The sequence below is a fragment of the Pongo pygmaeus genome, chromosome Y (assembly GCF_028885625.2).
Source record: "Pongo pygmaeus isolate AG05252 chromosome Y, NHGRI_mPonPyg2-v2.0_pri, whole genome shotgun sequence".
NCBI classification, from domain to species: Eukaryota; Metazoa; Chordata; class Mammalia; order Primates; family Hominidae; genus Pongo; species Pongo pygmaeus.
In genome coordinates, this window is record NC_072397.2 from 8,753,119 (window position 1) to 8,759,383 (window position 6,265).

The following is a 6,265-nucleotide window of genomic DNA, read 5'->3' on the forward strand; positions in this document are numbered from 1 at the left end:
AGCAAAGTGCTAATTTCATTTTATAGTAAATGTTGTCCAGGGGTTGTTGGCTCTAACTAGTTGCTTAGTGTCTCCTCTTAGATATATGTGTTAATTTAAAAATCAACAATCTTATTGAGCTCTAATGGCCACACAATAATCCTCATGCTTAACATATAAAATCTGATGTGTTATGCCCCATGTGCACATCTGTGAAACCACCATTAGCATCATGACATCCCCATAATCATGAAAGTATATACATGCCCTCTTCCGCTGACTGCAGGTGTGTAGCGATCTGCTTTATGTTGCCAGCTCTGTTGCTGTTGTTGCAAGGATTTGGGAACGTACAAAAACAGTTGCACAACCATCTCCAAGGATTTGAGAACTGCATGTGACTTAATATACAGAAATTGAACTGTACCTTCTAGTGAGACATATCCTAAGGGAAAAAAACTACAAATTTTAAATAACCTTCCATTACCATAACATTCATGTTCACGTTAGTGCTGCAATATGGAAATACGCATACACATATGCAAGCATGAGCTGCCATCACTTTTCACAGTTAACATGGGAACATAACATGACCATTTAAGCTAAATCTATGCAGTGTAATCTTAATAATTAAAGGGAAAATTACCATCATTTCATGGCTATTAAAAACTTGTCAGAAGACTGAAACTTTCTTCCTGCCAATTATAAATGTATGTAGAGACAAAAAGAATAGAACTAGTGTTCACTGAGTACACTGTAATTTTAACAGTGGAAACACTGATATTAAAAGTGTTTTTTTTCTTTCTTTCTTAAAATCTTACAGAAGTTTGAACACAACTTATGATACAAAGGGAGCACCTTCTCAAGGCTTTGGCACTGCCATGATGCCATTGAAACTTGTGATAAGCTTACAATGTGTATTGTAGATGCTTTCAGTGTCATGAAACACACCTGAGAATTCCTTTAATGTGAAACTTTTTGTTGGCATCACTTCCTTGAGGACAGCTTCATCTTTTTCAGCACACTGATTTTCCCCATTTATGTCAGTAAGTTCACCTTCACTCAATTCCTCTGGTTTGACAGTGGCCTGAAGGGCAGCAGTGTGAACAATCCATTCACTTTCCCCCAGCTTCCTTCAAAGCCATGATTGCACCTTGCATTCCAGCCTGGGTGACAGAGTGAGACCCTATCTCACACACACACACACACACACACACACACACACAAAAGGTGAAAGAGTAATAAGAATATATACTGTCTTAACATAAACCCAAGAAAGTAGGAAGGACTATATTAATATTAAAACAAACAGACTTCAGAACAAAAAAAAATTAGCACACACAGAAATTTACAGAAAGATAAAAAGGTATGGTAATCCTAAATGTGTATGCACCAAACAAACAAAAAAATCTAAACAACCTGTGTAGCACAAACTGAACTGAAAAGAAAATCAGGCAAATTAACATTTGCACTTAAAGGCTTCAATATCCTTCTCTTGACAATTAATAGAACAATGAGAGAGAAAGCAAGGATATAAAATACAGCAAGGATACAAAATCATCAACCAACAGGATCTAATAATCATTTAAATTTTTTTTCACTCAAACAACAGAAAACACATTCTTTTCCACAGCCAGAAAACTCCCCTAAAAGAAGTCTCCAGGGCCAAATGTTATCACTGGAGAATGTTACCAATTATATGACACCAAGTCCACAAGTTTCTTTCAGGAAATAAAAGAAAAGAGAGGGGCCAGGCGAGGTAGGTCATGCCTGTAATCACAGCACTCTTGAGAGGCGAAGTTGAGAGGATCACTTGACCTAAAGAGTTTGAGAACAGCCTGAGCAACATTGATAGGCCCTGTCTCTACAAAACACTAAAACAATTAGCTGAGCCCAGTGGTGCACACCTGCAGTCCTAGCTACTCAGGAGGCTGAGGTGGGAGGATAGCTTGAGCCAAGAAGTTCAAGGCTATGGTGAGCTATCACAGCTGTGAATGCATCACTATACTTCAGCCTAGGGGACAGAACAAGACCCTGTCTCTTTAAAAAAAAAAAAAAAAAAGGAAAGAAGAAGGAAAGAAGGGAAAGAGAGTAATTCTAATCCATTTTATGAAGCCACTGGTTTTTTTTAATGGAACATTTCACAAATTTGTATTTCATCCTTATGCAGGGGCCATGTTAATCTTTGTATCATTGCAATTTTTAGTATTTATGCTGCTGAAGTGAGCACTGTGAAGCTACTATTATCCTCATACCAAAACAAGGGGAAAACAGTACCAGAAAACTACATACATACATCCATAATAAAGAGACAGAAACACAACAGAATATTAATGTACATAATGTGAAAATACATAAGAAGAACTATAAATCATGGCCAAGTGTGATGTATTCCAGGGGTGCAAGGCTGGGCCATTATTTAAAAATTAATCAGTGTAATCTATCATATGAACAGACTTTAGAGGAAAAATCACATCATATAAAATTGAATTTTTAAAAATATTTGACAAAATGCAGAAGATTGTCAACAACATTCAGAAAGTGTTGCTATTTGTACATAACATGATTTTGTGTATATGTATGTATACATATATACACACACATATATATAATTCCAAAGAATTCATAAGGTTGCAGATATAAGATAAAAATTAACTATATTTCCATATGTAAGCAATGAATACATGGACACCAAAGTTAGAAATATACATACCATTTGTAATTGCTTTAAAAAATGAAAAACTGAAATGTAAATTTAATAATATACTCATAGGATTTACATGTGGAAATCTACAAAATGTTGAAAGTTATCGAGAGATCTAAACAAATGGAAAGATATAACATGAATTAGATGGTTTAAAATAAAGATGTCAATTCCACTCAAAGTGACAAACAGGTTTAACTTAATGACTATCATAGTCCCAGGAAAATTTTTTTAAAAAGATATGGTAAGATTTTGTATAGAAAGGGAAAGTTGTTTGGAACAGCTAAAACAATGGGAGGGAAAAATGAATAAAAAATGGGACAAATTAACCCATCAGATTTTAAGTCTAGTCAGATAGCTACAGTAATCAAGATAGTTTGATACTGGAGAAGGAACAGAAACACGGATCAGTGGAATAAAATAAAGAACCCAGAGAGAGTCCCCCCAACATAAAAATATGGCAGCTAATTTTGACGCATTCACAAAAGCAATTTATGGAGAACAGAGTCTTCACAATAAATGATGCTAGAGCATTTGGATATACATAGCCCAATAACCCCAAAGCCTTGACCTAAACCTTACATCTTGTACAATAATTACCTTGAAACACATCACAGATCTCACTGTACAACTTTTAGGAAATGAACACAGAAGAAATACTCAGGGTGTAGGACTTGATGAATTCCTAGACAGGACCTCAAAGGCATAACCCATAAAAGAAAAAAAAAAGTAGATCAGCTGCACTTTAACAAAATTAAATACATTGAATATGTAAAGATCTTTGCAGAAGATGAGAACATGCTGAACATCATTAGACATGAGGGAAATGCAAATACAGACCATGATGAAGTATCACTACACACATGGGCCAGATGTGGCAAAACTAGAGTCTTATGCACTGTTGGTGGGAGTGTAAAGTAAAACAGTAACTCTGGAAGAGAGTCTGTCAGTCCTTTTTTTTTTTTTTTTTTTTGTAGAAGGAGTCTCACTGTGTCACCCAGGATGGAGTGCAGTGGCGTAATCTCAGCTCACTGTAACCTCTACCTCCCAGATTCAAGTGATTCTCCTGCCTCAGCCTCCCGAGTAGCTAGGATTACAGGTGCATGCCACCACACCCAGCCAATTTTTGTAGTTTTAGTACAGATGGGGTTTCACCATTTTGGCGAGGCTGGTCTCGAACTCCTTACCTCAAGTGATCCACCCCCTCGGCCTTCAAGTGCTGGAATTACAGGCATGAACCACTGCACCCAGCTCCTGTCAGTCTTAAAACAAACATAATTACCATAAAACCCAGCAATCTCACTCCTGGACATTTGTCACAGAAAAATAAAAACATTTGTCCACAAAGATGTTGTACATAATTGTTCAAAGCAGCTTTATTTACAACAAAAATCTGTATACAACAAAAAGCACCAACCAACAATGGTGAACTGTTAAAAAATACTGTGGTGCACACATCTGTGAAATCCTATTTAGCTGTAAAAAAGGAATGAAATATTGACATACACAACAACCTGGATGGTTCTCAGGAGTGTTGTGATAAGTAGAAAGAGTCTCCAAATGTCATGAATGGTTTATTTCATTTATATAACATTTCAGAAATGACAAATTTATTGAAATGGAGAAGAAATTTATGGTTGCCCTAGGTGAGGACACCCCTGGGCTGTAAGCAGAGCGATGGCTGAGCCACAAGGTTAGTGTGAGGTAGATCCTCACAGTAATGCAACAGTTCTGCACCTTGACTGCATTGATGGTGATAGGAACCCATACTTAAGATGAAATAACACAGCCCGATGTGCACACACTGTACCAGTGTCAATATCGTGATCTGATATTCTACTACAGATAAGCTGTCAACCACTGGGGGAATCTAGGTGAAGAGGAAACACACGATAGCCCTGTACTAACTTTGCAACTTCCAAGGAGTCAATAGTTATTTCAATACAAAAGTTATTTTTTAAAAAAGGTGTTGTTCACTCTAGGAAGAAGTTTTAAATAACAAATTAAAAGCTCTCAATGTAGGTTGATGATACAACTGCAATCTATCTTTTCTCTTAATATGTATCTATATAAGTTTGTTATACTAGTATAAAAATATTCACATTTCACAAATAAATTGCTCTTCATAACAGCTCTTCCCAAACATGAACAGTCTTAAATTTTGGAAATGGACAAAATTTCAGCAGTGCTAATATACTATGATGGTATTGAAGCAACAATCAGATTTAAATAATACGTAGATTTTTAAAAATATTTTTAAGTAAAAAAGATCTATCAAGTTTATACATGTATAGACTTTCAAATATACTTTCAAACCTTGAGTTTTAATTGTTTTTAGGAAACAAAGTTATTTACACTATAGGAAAATGGTAGCATCAATTAGACTGAACACAATATGCTCATTGGCAAGGAATCTTTCACGTATGACTTGAGAAAATCTAGAAGGATTCAGAAGCAAACCATGTAAAGCTGCACAGCAGAGCCAAGGTGAAAACAAGAAACCAGGAAAGAAAGCAAAACTTCAAATACATGAACCAAAAACAGACAGAATTGAAGGAAAAAATAGATATTGCAACAGAAATATTGACAAAATTAAACACCACACTTTCAATAAGATAGGACAACTAGATAGAAGATATATAAGGGAAAAGAAGATTTGAACAATGCTGCAGACCAACTAGAAGAGAAATCTAGAGAGCATTCCACTAAACAGGAGCAGAATACAGATTTTGCTCAAGTGCATACAGAACATTCACCAGGATACCAAATATGTTAGGACATTAAACAAATTTGAATAAATTTAAACAGATAGAAATAATATAAAGTGGCCAGGCACTGTGGCTCATGCCTGTAATCGAAGAACTTTAGGAGGCTGAGGTGGCTGATAGCCTAAGGTTGGGAGTTCGAGACCAGCTTGGCCAGCATGGCGAAACCCTGTCTGTACTAAAAATACAAAAACTAGCTGGGCCTGGTGGCAGGCGCCTGTAATCCCAGCTACTTGGGAAGCTTAGGCAGGAGAATCGCTTGAACCCAGGAGGTGGAGGTTGCAGTGAGCCAAGATCACACCATTGCACTCCAGCCTGGGCAATAGAGCAAGACTCAGTCTCAAAAAAAAAAAAAAAAAAAGAAAGAAATAATAAAGTATGTACTCCAACTACAATGGAATGGAATTAGAAATCAATAACAAAGAAATTTAGAAAATTTATAAATATTTGGAAATTCACATTTATTAATAAACTATGAATCAGGCCACATAAGGTGACTCACAGCACTAATCCCAGGACTTTAGGAGGCTGAGGTAGGAGAATCACATGAGGCCAGGAGCATAAGACCAGCCTGGGCAATACGGCGAGATGCTGTTTCTACAACAAAATTTAAAAGTTACTCAGGTGTGTTATGTGTGCCAGTATTCCTAGCTATTTGAAAGGCTGAAGCAGGAGGATTGCTTGACCTCAAGAGTTCAAGGTTATGGTGATCATAGTGAACTATAATCATGCCACTGTACTCCAGCCTGGGTAACAGAGCAAGAACATGTCTCCATTTAAATAAATATATTAATAAGCAATGAAGAAAATAAGAAATCAC

The 6,265-nt window shown here is 36.3% G+C and overlaps 1 non-coding gene across 1 annotated transcript; it reads right to left on the minus strand.

The window, feature by feature from the left end:
• Nucleotides 1-2,101: 2,101 nt before the first annotated feature.
• LOC129026015 (U6 spliceosomal RNA) lies at nt 2,102-2,206 on the minus strand. The gene has a single exon (XR_008497400.1). It is a non-coding gene; the product is annotated as a U6 spliceosomal RNA (small nuclear RNA).
• Nucleotides 2,207-6,265: the final 4,059 nt, after the last annotated feature.